Here is a 20,117-nt window from a genome sequence, read left to right as displayed (position 1 = left end):
CAGCAGCATGTTTGGAATGCCAGGGGGCTTGCCCCTCTTTGCAAGCTCCAGTACCCCTATACACTTACCTAGGAGCTTTCTATGGAAACAGGGCAGATTTCTGACAGGGCCCTTCTTATAGGGTTTACTCTGCACATGCTTGAGATGCCTCCTCTTTCTTCGGTCAAAGCATTTTGGCTAGCCTTTCTTTGGCTAAGCATTGTTTGGCAAACTGAACTAAAGGCATAATTGTCATTTGACATGACTAGATATAATTAGAAATTTTTGATGTCCTACCGACTATGTGAATAAATCTACTATAAATAATTTGACAAGGGTATTAAGGAGGGAATCTGGACTAGTCAGGGCACTTAAAGAACTCAGACCCAAGACTTATAGATTTGTGACTGTCTTATCTACTGACTCACTGTGAGTGCATCTACATGAGATGCTTACTGCACATTAGACAAATTAGTTGTGCATTAAACATCTTGGTGTCTACATGTGCATCCCTATTAGGCGGGAGTAAACAAATTTTAAAAATTCAGCAGCACATGTATAGACGCTGCCTGGGCTGTCTGGTGCATTAGGGTGCTTCAGTGTGGCGGCTGCCTGATGGCTAGCCTAGCACTGAAGCACCCTTGTGCCCCACCCAGCCCCTACACAGCAGGTTGAGTTGGGGGAAGCAGCCCTGGGGCAGGCAGGCTAACCTCCCAGGTCCCCTGCTAGCCAGAGCTGCTCCACTCCATCTCAATCTGCTGCAATCCTGGGCACACATGCAGACACACACCTGGTAGCAACACACTCATTCGCAATAAGCTCCAGAGTTTATTGCTGCCCATTAATAGGCACATGTAGATGTGCCCTGTATGACCTAAGGTAGATCACTTGATATCTCTGTGCCTTAATTCTTCCAGCTATAAAATGGAAAGATTAATATTTGTCTATTTCATAGGATGCCACGCAGTTTATGTAGAAATGCATTAAGAGAATTAAGAGAATAAAAGGTACTATAAACATGCATATTATTATTACTAAAAGCCTGTTGGGAAATGTACATTTAAAGACCTGTTATTGGGGGAGATCCCAAGAGCTGGGCTGTTCATAGAATCATAGCCAATTAGGGTCAGAAGAGACCTCAGGAGGTCATCTAGTCCAACCGCTACTCAAAGTAAGACCATCCCCAACTAGACCATGCCAGCCAAGGCTTTGTCTAGCCAAATCTTAAAAACCTCCAAGGATGGAGAGTCTGCAACCTGCTCCAGTGAGACAATTCTTCCTCATATCTAACCTAAAATTTCCTTGCTGAAACTTGAGACTGTCGCTCCTTGTTCTGTCATCTGTCATCACTGAGAACAGTCTAGCTCCATCCTCCTTTGAACCCCACTTCAGGTAGTTGAAGGCTGCTCTTAAATCCCCTCTCAGTCTTCTCTTCTCTAGACTAAATAAGCCCAGTTCCCTCAGTCTTTCCTCATAAGTCATGTCCCCCAACCCCCTCATCATGTTTGTCGCCCTCCTCTGGACTCTACAATTTGTCCACATCCTTTCTGTAGTGGGGGGCCCCAAAACTGAACACAGTACTCCAGATGTGGCCTCACCAATGCTGAATAGAGGAGAAGAATCACTTTCTTTGACCTGCTGGCAACTCTCCTACCAATGCAGCCCAGTATGTCATTAGCCTTCTTGGTAACAAGGGCACGTTGTTGGCTCATATTCAGCTTATTGTCTAATGTAAACCTTAGGTCCTTTTCTGCAGAGCTGCTGCTTAGCCAGTCAGCCCCCAGACTGTACTGGTGCATGGGATTGTTCTGTCCTCAGTGCAGGACTTTGCATTTCTCCTTATTGAACCTCATGAGTTTTCTTTTGGCCCAATCCTCCAATTTGTTGAAGTCTCTCTGAATCCTAGCCTTACCCTCCAGTTTATCTACTACTCCCCACAGCTTGGTGTTACCTATTGGTGGCATGAAACCAGAAGTAAGCCCAGTCCTAAAGCCGTCTTGTCTTAAAAGTCCTAGCTCATGTCTTGAAATTTTTCAGAGTAAAGGGGGTGAGGTGAATCCTGCCTTATGAGATTTAATGACATGCAGTCATCAATTGCAACAGTACCATGGTGTGGACTCCTAGGGGGGTTGACCCTGCTACTCTATTAAGTGAGGAGCTGTGCTTGTTCCCCTCCTCCCGCCCCCCACCATGCACACATGCATGTGTATATGCAGTATGAATATATATAATATGAATATACTTACTTCATATTACACAGAAAACAAGAACCCCTGAAAGAATATTGACTGGTCCCCATTCATCCACTTTTCTGGGAGAAGGGACTTCACTTTTCTTTATTGTACACTATGAAGATTAAGCTACATGCTCAGTAAATCCCTTCTGGTGTTAACAATTAAAGTTTTTAATCCAGGTGTTGGATTAACACATGCTATCATGGGATCCCTTTCCTTCTTTTCTGCCTTCGTTCCTTCTGCTTTGGATGCACCGGACCAGGTTCGCTTGGAGCTGTGTAGGGCAATCCTGAGCATAAGACTCCCCGACTTCCTATCTCTTTTCTTTTCTGACTCCCACCTGTCTAAAGGTCTCTAGCTTTTGTTTATCTCACTTTCTGATTCTTTTCTTGCATTTTTGTAGCTTTTTCCTCCCTTTTTCTCTCCGCTTTCTCCCCTCTCCCCTGTACTTCCAGTTTCTTTGTCTGTGAGTTACTTCTTTAGAGCCTTCTTTCTTACTGTCTCTTTTCCTTTCTCTTTCTTTTCTGTTTGCTTGTTGCGGGGAGTTATCTTTTCCATTAGTTTGCCTTCCGAGGGGTGCTCTTAATTACCCCCTCTTCCCCCACCTTTGTTTTCTTTTTTTTCACTGTTTCAATCCCCCCTGCCATTTTTTTTCCTCCACCCCTTTCCCCCTCCCATCTAGAGTTCTGTGGCCACATTCCATCTTTTTAGTTAGTATAAACTTTTTTTGTTTTCTTTTGCTTAGTTATAGCTTGAAATTAACCCTGTTCTAGGCGCTTTGCAGTTTAACCCTGTCCCAGTGAGCATTGGCTGCTCCTACCCCCAGCAGCTGGCATGAGGATGCCTCTCAGAACCTCCCCATTACCCATGGCTTGAGGGTTCACACCCCTCCCTACATTGGGGTAGAGGTCTGCGTAGATGCTCTTGCTAGTCTCCTGGGACAGTGTAACATGTTACGCAGGTCGTGTTAACACAGTCCCAATGATTTACCTGAGCAATTCCACCCTAGTTAACAGGGTGTGTGCAGAGGGCCTGGACATTGTGGGCGCGCATTATTTTGTCATGCCCCTGGATACTCCAGCAGTGAGAGTGGTGATTTCTAATGTGCCCCCACATGCGACCGAACGGGAGCTGGCCAAGGAACTCGAGCCCTATGGGGTTCTTACAAGTCCCTTTCACCGACTGACAGTAGGGAGTAAGAACCCCAAACTGAGACACGTCCTGTCTTTTCAAAGGCAGGTTTTCATGCTTCTCAGGGAGGGCCCACAGTCTCTGCCTCAATCCTTGAGCCTCATGTTCAATGGGTGGAGGTTTGTGATCTATTTTTCCTTTGGCAAGACCACGTATTTTCAGTGTGGTAGCTCTTCCCACCTAGCAGCCCAGTGCCCGCGGAGCGACTGCAGCGGTGCTGACGGATGGCGCATCCACTTTTGGGACTCAGGCCCCACCCAGTGAGGCCGGGAACTTTTCCCAACCTCCTTCTACCCCTGTTCCATCTGAGGGAGCTGGAGTCTCTAGCATGAGAGTGCCGTCCAGTGGAGGGGCTGGGACTAGGACCCAACCCTCCCCCCCACTCATTCCACCTACAGTGCCCACCCCCACCAGTACAGAGATGCCACCAGGTGGAGAGGCTGATGCCTCCACTTCTCCCCTGCCTGCCCTGACCGCCCCGATTCAGGTGACTGGGGTGGTCAGTGGTTGTGACACCAAGACCCTGTCAGATGATAGGGCTCAGGCCTCCTCCCAGTTGCCCTCCACCACGGCTTTGTCTGAGGTGGATGGCCCTGGAGAGGCAGGCCAGAAGCAGTCTGGCCCATCCTCTATGAAGGGTGGGCCATCTGCCACAAAGAACAAGAAGAACAAAGAGAAGAAAGTGAAAGGGACCACTCAGGACTCCCCATCCCCACTGAGACCTGCCTCAGCTGGTGCTGGTGGGGCCCCTGCTAGAGAGCCTGTCCCTGCTCCAGCTGTCATGTCTTTGACCCTGTTCACCGGGGATGAGGGCAGCTTGGAGGTTGGGGAGGTGAAGGCAGGAGTCACTAACCCCTTGCCTGTCTCCCAGCTTTCAGAGGCTTGTGGCAGTAAGACCTATGCACAATATCTCTCTTCTGGAGATCTGACCCAGGGAGCAGCAAAGGAGTCTACTGAGCTCTTGGTCACATCCCAGGCTACTGAATTAGATGAGGAGGCTAGTGAGATGGAAATCCAGTTTTCTGAGTGTCACAAGAGACCTCGAGAGCAGGATGACCTCTCTCCCCCCAAGAAGGTGGGGAATGCTCTTCAAGAGCCAGACCTTGACCTGGATGATCAGAGGAGGTTGATGGGTTTAGATATTGAGGGTGTAGATGCTGAGCTCCCAACTAGGGTGCAGCCTCGCCTTGCATCTGTTGGAAATGTGCAGCCCATGTTGGCGGACCCCCCCTCGGTCGGTCCCGACTATGGGGGACTCCTGACTTTTTTGAAACAGACTAAGGGACAAAAGAACATAGCGGGGTGCATCACCCAATGGTGCGCAGATCCAAAAGTTTTTATCAAGGCTACCAGAGCTGTGGCCAAACTTATGCAACAAGATGTAGGCACTCGGCAGATGGCTTATCGTCTGGAGAAGCTCGCACAGTGGGTGCAAGACGAGTGGGGACTGGCGGGGTCCCTGAAGTAGAGTAGGGCATGATAGGCCTTTTTCAACCTGTCTCTGCTTTTTGCTCTGCTCTCGGGGGCTTGCTCTTCTATCTACACCTTACCTCAATCTTCCTCTCCCATACCCACACCCATGGCAGCCACAACCATTGGTACTTTTAACATCAACAGCTGTCAAGAGCCGGTGAAACGGGAGGCCGTCCTGGAGCTCCTGCACCAGAAGCAGCTGACTGTCACCTTCCTCCAGGAGACACATTCCGACAGGCTGAACCAGTTGGCTTGGCATGCTGCCTGGCAAGGCCAGTTGTTCTTGAGTCATGGCACCAACCTTATTGCCGGGGTTGCAACTCTCCTATCGTCACAACTACAGCATGACACGGTGGTGGCATAGGAGATTGTCCCCAGCCACCTACTGACTGTCTTTGTCATCCTAGCACAACACCACCTGCTATTCATCAATGTTTATGCACCTAATGATGGCCAGGAGAGGGTCACTTTCTTCAAGACCTTGGCTGCCCTTTTGCATGATGTTAGTGAGAATGATGACCTGCTCCTTGTAGGTGGGGACTTTAATTGTACCACTGACACCCCGCTTGACCGTACATGGCCTGAGCCTCACCTGCCCTAAGCCCGCAAGCTGCAGTCTGTATTGGAGACTGCAGGCCTCGTTGACATCCAGCGAGCCCTGCACCCCGACACACGCCAGTACACCTGGGCCAGGATGAGTGCCGGCAGTTTCAATATGGCCCACCTCAACCGTATTTATGTCACCAGGCACCATCTGCTACTCCTACGCAGTGGCCACATCATTCCCTCAGGCCTGTCAGATCATGGCCTGACTTGCTGTGAATTGAGCCTGCTGGGGAGAACCTGCGCGCAACCTCCCTATTGGTGCTTCAACATCAGCCTGCTTCAAAACTCTTACTTCCAGGACTACTTTGTCAACTTTTGGCAGGGCTGGGAGGCCACGAGACTGAATTACTCCTCCTGGAAGCTATGGTGGGATGTGGGCAAGGTACAGATCTGGGCTTTTTGCCAGCGGTACACGCAGCTGGCCACAAATGAACTGCGCCACCGTATCAGAGAGCTGGAGGAAGATGTGGTAGACCTTGAGGCTGCCCTGCTGGCTGCCGGCAGTGATGCGGTGGTGTGCGAGAGCCTCCAGTTCCATAGGAAATGCCTGTGTGATTTGGTGGAGAGTGTGGCCTGTGGAGTGAGGATCCGCGCCCACTACCAAGAGCTGGCCAAAACAGATGCCCCAACCAGCTTCTTCTTCAACCTGGAGCGACGGCGGGCAGCGAGCAAAGTCTTCTATCACCTCAAGACCCCTGAGGGCCAGGTAATCACTGACATGGGTGAAGTACGCGAGCATGCCGTGGCCTTCTATCGTGAACTGTTTGTGGCTGAGCCGTCTTGCCCTGGGGCCACGTGGGAACTCCATGCAGGCCTGCCACACCTTTGTGCCCTAAAGGCCAGCCAGCTTGAGCAGGAATTTACTCTGGCGGAGCTGGCAGCTGCCGCAGCTGGCCTCACATCCAGTAAAGCCCCAGGCCTCGACGGGTTATCTGCTGAGTTTTATAAGACTTTCTGGCCTCTTTATGGACCCTGTCTCCTGCGTGTTTTCCAGGATAGCCTTGCCAACAAGGTCTTGCCAATCAGCTGCTGCCATGCAGTGCTCATGCTTCTGTCCAAGAAAGGAGACCTCAGCTGCATTAAGAACTAGAGGCCGGTCTCCCTGCTGTGTGCGGACTACAAGATTCTGGCCAAAGCGCTGGCAACCCACCTCCGCACCATCATGGCCTCCGTCACTGGGCCTGAGCAGAGCTACTCAGTGCCAGGCAGAACCATCCAAGACAACCTGTTTCTGCTGCGTGACCTACTCACAGCCAGCGAACTCTTCGGCCTAGACATTGGCCTCATCTCTCTGGATCAAGAGAAAGCCTTCAACCAGGTGGACCACACCTACCTCTTTCAGACCCTGGAGGCCTTTGGCTTTGGGCCCTTTTTACCGGGGCCCTCCGGGTCTTGTATCAAGACACTTCTAGTCTGCTCAAGGTGAATGGGGTGCTTTGTGCCCCATTTCCCGCATGCAGAGGCATCTGTCAGGGCTGCCCCCTAGAGGGGGAGTATCACCTCTCTGGACAGGCTTGAGATGCATCTTTGGATGCACAACAAGGTGTGGTTGGCTTTGCTGGCTGCGGTCTGGCATTGGCAGCTCATGCTCATCTTCGAGTCAATAATAACTCCAAGATCCCTTTCTGCCCCTTTCCAAGGTCTTGCCAATCAGTTGCCGCCATGCAGCACTCACACTGCTGCCCAAGAAAGGAGACTTTGGCTGCATTAAGAACTGGCGGCCAGTCTCCCTGCTGTGCGTGGACTACAAAATTCTGGCCAAAGTGCTGGCCACCCACCTCCGCACTGTCATGGCCTCCATCACTGGGCCTGAGCAGAGCTACTGCGTGCCGGGCAGAACCATCCAAGACAACCTGTTTCTGCTGCGCGACCTACTTACAGCCAGTGAACTCTTTGGCCTAGACATTGGCCTCATCTCTCTGGATCAGAAGAAAGCCTTTGACCGGGTGGACCATGCCTACCTCTTTCAGACCCTGAAGGCCTTTGGTTTTGGGCCCCTTTTCACTGGGGCCCTCTGGGTCTTGTATCAACACAATCCCAGTCTGCTCAAGGTGAACGGGGTGCTCTGTGCCCCATTCCCCACACACAGAGGCATTTGTCAGGGCTGCCCCCTGTTGGGCATACTCTATGCCCTGGCCATTGAGCCACTGCTGCATGTGCTGTGGCGCCGCCTGAGTGGTGTGGCCTTGCCATCGGCCATGGGCCTGTCCATTGCCCCTCCGCTCTGGCTATCAGCATATGCAGACGATATGACCATCTTCCTTAACACCCAGGAAGATGTGGAGGCCCTGACAGACTGCCAACAAGCCTATGAACATGCCTCTTCAGCCCGTATGAGCTGGGCCAAGAGTGATACCCTGTTGCTTGGTGCGTGGATCACCATGACCCCCCCAGATTTGCTAGGGGGCCTCACCTGGTGCCGTGAGGGCCTTAAGGTCCTGGCCATGTTCCTAGGGCCATCGACCTTCATGGTGAGCAACTGGGATGGCCTCGAGGAAGGATTGGAGGCCCACCTACAAAGGTGGCACTGGAGCCTACCTAGCCTCTCCTACCATAGACATGTCCTCATCACGAACAATCTAGCGGCAGTGACCTTATGGCACCGGTGCACCATACTCGATCTGCCACAGGACCTACTTGAGAGACTCCAGTGCCTCCTAGTCAATTTTTTCTGGGATGGGCACCACTGACTCCCACGAGCTGTCCTTTACCTACCTGTAGCTGAGAGGGGCCAGAGTTTGGTTGACCTTGCGAGCAAGATGGTTTCCTTCTGCCTGCAGGCCCTTCAACAACTCCTGTACAGAGAGGAGTGCCTACCTTGGCAACAACTGGCATGCCAGTTTCTGCAGAGGGTGGGGGCCCTTGGCTTTGACCGGCAGCTCTTCCTGTTGGACCTCACGCTTCTGAACTGGGCGGTGCTTCCGGCTTTCTACCGTGGCATGGTATAAGCCTGGCAAACCACTTTCCGCCTCCAGGCCCAGGCCCATCACCTGCAGTTCCCGCAGTTGCTGAGGGAACCCCTGGTACACAGCCGAGCTCTGAGGCACCCCGTGCCAAGCCTGGCCTCTGACAGTCTCACGGCCATTCTCATCCAGGTGCGTGTCCTCTGCCTAAGCCATCTCCTTGACCCCGCTTGGTCGGCCTCGCTCTCACCCAAGGCCTTGACCACCCGGCTGGGTATGCACTCTGTCTGCAACGTGGGCCGTCTCCTGCGTGACATCCAGGCTGCCCCCCCATTGGAGGCAGCAGCCACCCTGAATGACCATCTCCAGGAGGGCCAGGTCTCCTGTGCTGCGGATGTCCAGAGTGAGGTTTTTCCTGCATTACCAATCACCCCGGCCATGGCCAGTGAGCTGGCTGGTGGCCCTGGCACCCTGCTGACACTCCCTGTGCCTCCTAACAGTGACACAGGTTGCCCCTTTGCTTCTCTGTCACGTAGAAGCCTATATGCCTGGGTGGTTCATGCCCGCCATGCCCAAGTGCTGGCGGGCAGCTCCGATACACCTGGGTGATGGTGCCTGGGACCACCAGATTCCCCACCAGCCCACCCAGCATGGCACACATTGTATAAGCTGCCAACCACCAAGAAGACTGGTGACCTGCAGTGGCAGTTGCTGCACAGCATCCTAGCCACTGGCACGTTCACATCGCACTTTGACCCAGCAGCCTCAATGGCCTGTCCCTTCTGCCCGGGGGGTGTTGAGGAGACCCTCTTTCATGCCTTCCTCGACTGTCTCTGCCTGCAGCCGCTCTTTTTCACCCTTGAGCTGCTGCTGTGAGCGCTGGGCAGGAGCTTCTTGGAGACCACCTACTTGTGCTCCTACCCATACCGGGTGGCTGAGAAGGCCTCCATCTGCCTGGCCAACTTTTTACTGGGTCAGGCCAAGATGGCCGTCCTCAAGAGCTGCCGAAACTGGTTTGCTGGGACCGGCTCAGATGATGTCCTGTGACTTTTCCATCTCCTGGTGCAGGCACACCTCTCACTGGAGTTTGAGTACGCTGTGCTCCGGTGGGCGGTGCCCACCTTTGAGACATGCTGGGCCCTTGAGGGAGTGCTGTGCCACGTGGAGGACGGCCGTCTCAAATACGTGCTCTCATGTCATGACCGGCCTGGGCGACCGGGCTGGCTCGGTGTCGGACTACGACTTCCAGCTCGTGCCACGTCCTGGGCCCTCACCAGGTTGCTTTTTTTGCTTTCTTTTTGTATGGGAAGTTGAAGGTGTTGTCACGTGTATGATTGGATAGAGCAGGGTACAAATTGTTTATTTATAGTTATGACCGTGTGGCTGGCACTCCAATCACATAACTAGCATGTACGACATGACATGGAATGTAGCGAAGGTGTCTGTCACGGTGTGATGTGCTGAATGCAATGAAAGGTGTTCTTGGTTTGATAGTAATTTGTTTGTTTTTTTGCTTTGTAAGTGGCCAACCTTTTTGTATCCCTGAACCCCTGAATAAAGTAGTTAAAAAGTCAAAGTCCTTCCTTCCTCATGTGTCTGATTTCACAGTCTGAATGTGGCACCAGTTGTCATTTTCGCAGTGGAGTGCCATGGGCCCCTCCATGACTCTGTTTGGCAGAGGGGCCCTGGAAGGCCCACCCCATCAATTTCAGGGAAGGGCAGGATTTCCTGGGCTCCTCAGCCAACCAGAGGCATGGGGAAGGCCTGCTGTGCCCTACTGCAAAAAATCTCCCCTTCTACCCCACTTTCCCAGCCCCAACCTTCCCCTGCTTCAGGACACCAGGGCTTCCCACTATTTTCTGTTTGTAGCTGCCTTTTTGTTTTCCTGCTCACTCACTGTCCATTTTCCCACTTTTTTGTGGACCATGAACTTTTCACAGGGGATCTACCAAATTTGTAGTTTCCACAAAAATTGCAAAATCTTGAATTTGGTAGGCCCCTACTTATTAACAGAAGACATTACATTATTTCCTTATATACAATAAGCACCTTTGCCTCAAAAAGCAGTGCCTTAAAACTGGAGTGTGTGTTTTAAACAGGGAATCTGCTTTCTTCCCTCTTTAACCCTCTCACCACTTAGCTATTGGCTGAGCACTGTAGCTTGTACCCAAAGCAGCAGGTAAGCAGCTGGTTGTATCTTGATGAGGCTTGTAGTATGTAAACAACACTTTACTTACAGGGCACATCTATATATGCAAATAATGTGAAACAATAAACTCCAGCGTTTACTGCCATTTGAATGTACACCCAGGATCGTAGCATGTTACACACAGTTGGAGTAGCCCTGGCTGGCAAGGAGTCCTAGGGGTCAGCCTGCCAGCCCAGGGTTGCTCCCCCTTGGTCCAATGTACTGTGCATCAGCTGGCTGGGGCAAGAATGTGCTTCAGTGCAGAGCTAGCCAGAGAGCAGATTTAGATTGGACATTAGGAAGAACTTCTTCACAGTTAGAGTGGCCAAGGTCTGGAACGGGCTCCCAAGGGAGGTGGTGCTCTCCCCTACCCTGGGGGTCTTCAAGAGGAGGTTGGATATGCATCTAGCTGGGGTCATCTAGACCCGGCGCTCTTTCCTGCCCATGCAGGGGGTCAGACTCGATGATCTATTGAGGTCCCTTCCGACCCTAACATCTATGAATCTATGAATCTTTATCTAGGGACAAAATCAGAAAAGCAATGGCAAGAAAAGGATATGTAACTGATAAGGAATGTTAAAGACAATAAGAAGGCATCTACAAATATATCAGGTGAAAAGAAACTTAAGGGAACTGAGGATCTCCTCAGCAGTAAAGATGACTTATTAATGGAAGACACAAAGACTCTATACCTATGTCTTCAAAAAGAGCTCCAGAGAAAGGGCCAGGAAATGAATGACCTGTGTTGTGGTAGTGAGAGAGGTCCTGTATGAAATGACCTTCTGGGTGAGGGGGTCTAGAGCCCATGACCCCAGCTTCCCAGATTGAGTACCACAAAACTCAGCTATGGGGACAAAAGAGAGACCTCCCCATCCACCTACTTTTCCTGAACCTCGGGCCAAGTACTGTAGTCAAGGGTTTGCAGGCAATTCCATTTTGCCAAAAGTGCTTTGTGGACAACCAGGAAAAATTAAATGTGACAAGATGATAACTAAAAATGCCATGCAGACAGCAAAATCTGGTCACCTGGGCATTTAGAAAAGAACAGAACGTCACTGTCCCTGATCAAGTTTTCAAGTAATGCAAAACTGGGTGGGTTCACAAACACTTGGGAGAATAGGGTTAGAATTCAATCTTGTTAGATTGGAGAACCAGCATTAGACAGCAAAGGAAAATATAACAAAGATAAACGTAAGTGTGGTGGTGAGAAGCCCCCACAGGCACCAAGGGAGTCAGGGGAAACCCTGAGAGACCCCACAGGGAACAAACAGGCCCCCCACACTCCAGGAAACTTACCTTCTGGAGCGCAGCCAGAGCCGCGCAAGCCAGCATTATGCCGCCTCTTTAAGCAGCTGTTCCCGAGGCAGGGGAGCGACGGGCTAATTGCAGCAACTGGGGACACCGTTGTAGGAAGTTTAAAAACCCTGCCGGAAGCCGGCAAGGGAGGAGAGGCACAGGTTGAGCCAGCAGGGATCCCACCAGGCAGGCAGTGACCCTGGAGGCTGGCAGGAGCATTGCAGCTCATGCCTCACCCGCTCCCGGAGCAGGGGGGAGCAGCATCCTGCACTGGGCTGGGGAAGATCAATCCCCAGCTGCCTGAAATTAAAAGATTAGAGGGGCGTCTCTCTCACTTGAAGAGAGAAGGATGCCAGACAATGGGAACCCAGCCCTCTGGCACCAGGGACTGGGGCTCCAGCTGCCTTAACATCCAGGTAACTGACCGGTGCTGAAGCTGGTGCCTGACCCTTTAGAAAAGGGGCTTACAGGGAACGGCAGAACAACAAAACCAACACCCGAGCAGTTGGCGGGCAAGTGGATGGGGGGTAGGGAAGACGGAGCCCCAAGGAACATCGCAGCACAAACATAAGTACCCCCGTCACCAGGTCACCCGAGAAGAGGAACACCACTGAACCCCGCCTTTTACCCATTAACAACAAGTCATGGCAGGTGAGTTGAGGGGGCACTCCAGTACTCACCACGCCCACTAGAGATGCCACAGTAAGGTACTACAACTGAGGAATTAAAAATAAATATGCAAATGCCAAATAGGAGCTAATTGGCTATGCAGTAGTATTGCTAAGAGGGATCTGGGGATTTTTGTGGGTCACAGATTCTTCATGACCCAGAAATATAATTTATTTGCCAAAAAGAAAATGCAATTTTGGACTGAGTTAACAAAAGTATTGTATTATGTAAGAAATGGGAGATAATAGTACCCCTTTATTCAGTGCTGGTTAGGGTCATCTGGAATATACTGTAAAGTTCATATAATGGGCCTGGCAATGTAAAAAAGATATAGAAAAACAAAACAAAAAAATCCAGAAGCAAGCAACAAAGGTGGTAAAGAGACTGGAATGCAATCCGTATGTGGAAAGGTGAAGGGAACTAGATATATTTAGTTTGGAGGAAAGGAGATTAAGAGAGGATATGATAGCTGTTTTCAAATATTTGAAAAGTTGCCATTAAGTAGAGGGAGAACACCTGTTGAGTGACAGTTGTTTTCCTTTGCCACAGAGGACAGGACATGAAGCTATAGGTTTAAACAGCAGCAGTGCAAATTTAGATTAAGTCTTAGGGGGGAAAAAACCTTCCTTGCTATCAGAGTAGTGGAACAAGCTACCCAGGGAAGCTGTGGAATATCCTTCTTTGAAATTTTTCAAGGAAAGGCTGGATAGGCATTTGTCTGGAATAATATAGGAATATAGGAATACTGCATTCTATATTCACATAGGGGGTGGACAAGATGACCACCATAATACTTTCCAGTCCGAAGATTTCATGATTCTGAGAGAACTCATGCAACAGGGCATGAATCCCCCAAAATATACTTGCTCCACAAAAACACCCACACCCTAAGACTTCCTCTCACAAATCCACGGTCCTCCTGTAAACTACTCGGGTGTGCAAGTGAACTGAATTTTTAGTTGTAGCCGTGTTGGTCTAAGGAACAGGCAGGCAAGGTTCTTTGAGTAGATGTGGTATCTTTTATTAGACCAACTGAGTCGTTGGAAAAAAATTCTCAGCAAGCTTTCGGGCAGTGTCACCCTTCTTCAAGCATAGGGAGTCTCTGCTGTTCTGAGACTCCAAGAAACGAGAGAAGCTAAAAGTGGCAGGATATCAGTGAGAATGTAAATAGGCAGAAATCAGAAAAACAAAAGGTAAAGCAGAGAGGGGAGGGGGAGGAGAGCAGGGTTTTAGGCTTTTTTTCCACTGCTCTCCTCCCCCTCCCTTCTCTGCTTTACCTCTCTGTTTTGCCTTTTGTCTTTCTAATTTCTACCTATTTACATTCTCACTGATATCCTGCCACACTTTTAGCTTCTCTCATTTCTTGGAGTCTCAGAACAGCAGAGACTCCCTATGCCTGAAGAAGGGAGACTGGGCCCAAAAGCTTGCTAAGAACTTATTTTCCAACTACTCGGTCTAAGAAAAGATATCAAATCTACTCAAAGAACCTTGCCTGCCAAGTGAATTGAAGTGTTTTGCCATTTGCTCCTACCTCAGCACAGTGGAGCTAAACTGTTGTAACTTTAAACATGAATGAAACATTGGAGTGGAACAGATTCACCGAATAGCTACAGCAGATCATCCATAAAAGGCTAGTATATGAGATGCTTCAATTGTTTACCTGCCTACACCCACGGTCAAAATTACTCATTTACCTTTCTTCACAGTGGCTTATCATCAGCGGTGCTTAGAGTCATGTGATTAGGACATTTTTTTTTCTTGGAGATGTTCATTTAACCCCTTTTACTTTGAGGAGTAAGTGGTGACTAAGTGGACTTATGCACCTAAGTGTGTTACTAGTCCACCTTACTTGAGCCCCTGAAAAAGTGTTAATAAAAAGGTGGATGAGTTCTTCTCATCCTTCCTGGGTTTTTTGTGACTCTGGCTTGCAAGTGAGAGAGTGGCTGTTACAAAAGTAGCTATATTAATGCATTTTAAGGACTCAAGCAAGGTGGAAAAATGGGCTCAGGGGCCTAAGTTCACTTACATGCCTAATATGTAGAATAGAACCCCCCCTGTAGGCGTGTCTACACAAGACGCTTTACTGCACAGTAGCATAGTTTACTGCACAGTAAGCATGTGCCTCTACACATGCACATGCTTCCTGCACAGTAAACTTTGCTAATTGCACATAATTTTGCTACCTGCAAATGCAAGTAGCAAATTTACTCTCAGTTAGTAACAGCGCAGTAGTGCTCATGTAAGCAGCCTGACCAGGAGCAAATCTGCTCCTGGTCAGCCAGCCAGAGGGGGCAGGAGCTTGTTTCCAGCCCCTAGGAGCTGCTGCTGGGATGAGCTCTGCCTCCAGAGCAACAAGGGCACACTGCTGGCTCATATTCATCTTATTGTCCACTGTAACCTCCAGGTCCTTTTCTGCAGAGCTGCTGCCCAGCCAGTCATCCCTTAGCCTGTACTGGTGCATGGGATTGTTCCATCCTAAGTGCAGGACTTTGCACTTGTCCTTGTTGAATCTTATGGGCCACCTCTTTGGTGTGGGCAAGGCCATTGCTGAAGAGGCTGTCCTGGAGGTGTGCAGCACCCTCCAGGACATGCTAGGGGACACAGTGCTCCATGTGCATGACATCCTGGCAGTGGTGACGGGGTTCCATACCCTGGAGTTCCCCCAGTGCATCGGGGCCCTGGACAGGACCCACATCACTGTAACCTGCCCACCCCATTGCAACTGGCCCTACTTCAGTTGAAGGGGCTTTCACTCCATGATGCACCAGGCTGTCGTGGACCACCAGAGGGCCTTCATGCACATGAGTGCTGGCTGGGCAGGTAGTGCCCATGACACCTGCATTTTCAGGAACTCTTTCCTGCCAGCCCTGGTGCAGAGCAGCCTCTTCATGCCAGAGGTGCTGGACCTGCAGCTGGGTGCTGTGGTGATCCTGCCCCACTTCATCAGGGACCCTACCTGCCTGCTTCTGCCCTGACTCATGCAGTCCTACACCAGCTAACTGGACCTCCTGCAAGGACCACTTTAATCAGTGCCTGAACTGGACCTGTGCCCTGGTGGAGTGTGCCATTGGCCACCTCAAGGGACTCTGGTGCACCCTCACTGCCCGCCTTCTGTTCACCAAGGACAACCTCCCCCAGGCCATCATCACAGAGGGCAGCACCACCTGCAGCAGATGCAACAGCAGGCGGCCCCTCCCCACTGAGGACCCAGGAGAGCTGTACACCTGCAAGCAGGGGACCCCCATTGCCTCCCGCACCAGGGCACCAGGTGCGGGAGGCAATGGCTGACCACCTCCTCCTGCACTCCTTACTCTAGCCCACTTGTATTGCTGCCCATGAACCCCCACCCCCTGTCCACCCACCCCCAGCACTACACTTACTGCAGACACATCTCAGAACAAGTTTTTATTCCCCTCACATCAAACAGATCCCACCACCAAACAGAGCCCCTCCATCACCCACCCCACCCAACACCAATAAAACACCATCTTCCCCATGCAAACTATTTACAATGTGCTTTGTGTGCAATCCTGGGGTGGGGTGGGTAAGAATCTGGCTTATTATAGGTAGCCAGGCAATCAGAGGATGCTGCCTAGGTAAGAAATGCTTATGGAAAGAGTCTAAATAAAACCTTGAAATTAAAAGATAAAAATGAAATGGTTCCTGCCATTAGGTGGGAGGTGCTTAGGGTGCAGAGCATGGGGACAGGCAGTCAGCACCCTGGCCTCTGGCTGCTCCCCCATGGGTGTGTACACTGTGATGAGTCTGGTGGGTAGAGGGCTCACCCAGAGGCGATGGCAGCCAGGGGTCCCCCAGCATAGGCAGCTCCCCCTCTGGCAGCCAGTGCCCAGGGCCAACAGAGCCAGCATGTATTCTTAGTCCCACTGCAGGCAGCTCTAGATCTGCGCCCACGTGGAGCCAAGACAAACAGTGTTCCTGGACCCAAGCAAGTGGGCTGGGTGGCAACAGACCTGGAGCAGGGGCTGGGCCAAGGGATCCTAGCTGCTGGAGGTAGTGCAGGACCTCCTCCCAGACCCATGGGGGGGCCTGCTCCTGGGTGGCAGGTGGCTGCCAGGGCTAAGGTCAGGGACTGGGAAGTGGATGGCACAAAGGCAACTGCCAGGGCCAGGATGTTGTCCAGCATCCAGCAGTTGTCATCTGTGGTCTGTTCCCACAGGGCCTCAACCCGCTTATGCTCCAGGGCCAGGAGCTGCGCCCAGAGCTCCCAGTCCACCTGGTCCTGCACCTCCTCATGTCAGTCCTGTGTCTCCTTATGCCAATCCCATGCATCCTAGTGGGCCACATCATCCACCCGCCAGACCCATGCATCCACCAGATGGTCCTTTGATGCGATAACCAGGTGGTCCAGGAGGAGGGTCCTGTCCAGGGTCTTCCTCTGGCAGAGCTGGTGCATCTGCAGGGCCCCAGCTGTAGGCAGCAGCAACCCTGAGGCTGCATCCTGCCTGCCAAGTGTGGCCTCTCCCCCATGTGCAGCTGCAGGCCCTGTAGAGACATGAGAATAAATCTGTTTGTGTGAGTTTGCAACACTTCTAAGATAAGATACTCTGTACCAGGGGCTATGTGCTGCTCAGCCTCAGATCAGGGATCAGGCATGCACAGGTGCTCAGGGACCATGGTGAGTCAGCTGGGTAGGCCTGGGCCCAAGTGGCCACTGGCAGAGCCTCCTATCCTCACTCGCTCCCCTGAGGCAGGAAGGCTGCTAGGTGCTGGCCGCAGGCAGCCTGCCTCCTGCACTCCATTCCTAGGGGGGCAGGCCAGGCTTCTCCCCAGATTACCATATGGCTGGGGCTGGCATGGGTGATGACTCAGATCAGTCCCAGCTGGTGGTGATGGCATACAGCTCTGTGTGGTGTCCTCGGATGGTGGGACATGGTGTGCAGGTGCCAAGGCAGGGCACCCCCACCCCCACTGGAGAGAAGTTGGCACTGCTGGCAGCTGGCAATGACATGGCCAGCCATGCCTCATAGCTGGGGCTGAGGCTGCAGAGCTGCTGGGGCAAGCACTGGCCTGAGTTCCCTGAGCTGCTGGTGGAGGCTGCAGCCAGGAAGCTCAGTAGGATGGACTGCTGAAGGCCCAAGCTTTCCTCCCCCAGTGACATATCACCATGGGTTCCACACAAAGGTGGGGGCTCAGGCAGGTCACCTGTGCTGCTGTAGATAGCATGGCTGTGCCCTGGGTCCCGGGGCATGAGAATCTCTGACAGTTACCACATAAAGGGCATGGACATGCAGGCACTCTCTGACTGATGATTGTGGTCAGTGATGGAAACCCACTGTGCTCACAAGGCCTTGACCTTTATGCGGCACTGCCACTCTGACCAGTTGTGCCCACACTCCCGCATCTGGCCCGACAGCCCTTCATACACATGGGTGTTGGAGCTTCTGCCCCATGCAAACAAGTGCTGCACCTCTGCATCACCCCACATTGCCCCAAAGTCTCCAGTCACCTCCATGGACCAGTTGGGGCCCCAGGTGACAGGCAGGTGAGGATGAAACCACTGGGGCTCCTGCTCTGGCTCTCCAGGTGTCCATGTGGCTGTCCCTATGCTGCCAGGCCTGGGCAGCTGCTTGCAGTGTCCAGTGCAGGGGCATGGTGTGGGACTGACAGCTGTGCAGTGAAGCAGTGTCCCACTGCACCTGCAGGCTCTGGGCAGGCTGCTGGGTGTGGGCTGCAGGCAGGTAAAGCTGGCCCTGGTGGCAGGACCTGGAGGTTGTGCACCTGGCAGCCACATGGCACTGTGGTGCCAGGCAGTGACACCAGGATGCAGGCAGGCTGGTGTGGCTAGCTGCAGCCTGCTCAAAGGGACACAGCCTGCAGTGGCCTCAGGCTGCCTGCGTGTGCCCAAGGGCTCAAAATAAATACCCAGTCAAATGGCAGCAATTAGAGCAATGCTGAATGCTTTAGAGAATCCTGACTGGCAACTTTAAGTCATTTAGGACACATCTAAATGGTACAAGGAAGCAACAAGCACAGATACCCAGTACTAGGTTTGAGGTACTACCTCTAGAACAGGAAGCAGTAGTGCTGTGTAAATGTGACCAATAAACTGTAGTGAGCATTAATGTAGACTGTTTCCAGTTCCAGGAATAGCAGATGCAGGGCTAATGTAGATATGCCTTCACTGTGCTGTTCTGCACCATATTGACATCCTTGCAGGTTTGTTTTAATTCATCATCATGACTATGGAACTGAAAATCACCACAAAGGCAGCAGGGAGGAATTAGAGTTCCAGTATTTCCCATTCTCTGCAAGAGATATCACGCACTGCAAGTACACAGTCAAAGGAGCAAACTGTACTATTCTAGGCCCAGGCCAAGGATTCAGATTTCGTACTTCCTGGAGAATGTTCTAACCATGGAGGCCTGGAGGAAGGGAAGCATGGAAGAGCTCAAAACAGCGAGCAGCTTCTCCATGCAGGCCTGCTGCTCCCTGCCACCCTGTTTCCCTCCCCAGGGGCCTCTGCAGCCCAGCAGGTGCAACCTGGCATGGCAGAGAGCAGAGGAGTCATGCAGACAAACTGCTTGCTACTGCGAGCTCCACGCTGCCCTGGCAATGTGCCCCCTACATATGTGGGGCTGAGTCTTTCAAAGAAAAGGCACACACACGAGGTGCATCACCAGGGCAGGGCAGAGCTCGCAGAGGCAAGGAGATCCCTGCATGGCCTAACTGTTCCCTGCCAAGCCGGTTCATGCTTCCCAGGCTGTGGAGGCCCCAAGGGAGAGAAGCAGGGTGGGAGCCAAGCCCACAGCCTGCACCTGACCCATATACAGATCTGGGGGGGTCCCCCTATCCCCTGGGGAGTGCATGTGGCAGCAGGGAGTCGGCCCTCTCCCTCCCCTGGATGGCTCTCTGCTGGGGCCCTGCAGTCACGCATTGTGGCCCTGGGCCCCAAACACCACCCAGCTGGGCACCACCCAGCCCTGCCCAGCTCCCTCCCTCCCTCCAGGGGCCTCAATCCCCCTCTCCCCACTCCCACACTTACCTGCTGGAGCAGCTGCACAGGCTGCCTGGGGCCATGTGCATGTACGTGCATGTGGCACCCCGTCTCACCGCCTTCCTCCCGCTCCCTCCCAGCTCCCTGCAGGCAGGAGCTCTGCCAGCCTGCAGGGGGCTCATTGCAAAATCCACATGTTTCTCTGGTAAAACGAGAAATCCACGCGTGCCTCTGGTAAAAGGCAAACTCCCCGGTTTACTTCTTTTTTCTGTGGGAAACAGAAAACCCGGATCCCTGGCAATAAGCATTAGGCCTGTGTGAAGCGGCTAGTATTTGCTTCAGATTCAGCCAATTCAGGGGACAGTGATTCAATCTGGTGATTCAAATCACTGTCCTGAATCAATTCGGCCGAACCTGTGAATCAGGCAGGCCAGGCCCATTCCCCACCCCTCTCCTAGCCGGGCAATGGCTGCCAAGCCCACCCCAGCTCCCAGCACTTGTTAAAAAAAAGCCCCAACTCAGCCAGTGCATCTGGGCAGGGTGCTACCTGCTGCCCCCCACTGCCCCATGCAGCATGGGGGGCTCTGCACGAGGCCCCCGACTCCCCCCTTGCTCCCCCCAGC

General features: G+C 52.2%; 1 protein-coding gene across 1 annotated transcript in view; it reads right to left on the bottom strand.

Moving 5' to 3' along the window:
* Positions 1–111, bottom strand: part of LOC102372691 (myosin heavy chain, skeletal muscle, adult) — a 45,511-nt gene extending 45,400 nt beyond the window's left edge. Inside the window, exon 1 of the mRNA XM_014526766.2 lies at positions 69–111. The gene's annotated coding sequence lies outside the window, so the exon portion shown is untranslated. The remainder of the gene's footprint in view (positions 1–68) is intronic.
* Between the last annotated feature and the right edge of the window lie 20,006 nt (positions 112–20,117).

The sequence above is a fragment of the Alligator sinensis genome, unplaced genomic scaffold, assembly GCF_000455745.1.
Source record: "Alligator sinensis unplaced genomic scaffold, ASM45574v1 scaffold942_1, whole genome shotgun sequence".
In the NCBI taxonomy this organism is placed as follows: Eukaryota; Metazoa; Chordata; order Crocodylia; family Alligatoridae; genus Alligator; species Alligator sinensis.
Note: the sequence above shows the minus strand (reverse complement) of the source record. Positions and strands in the feature narration are given on the sequence as shown.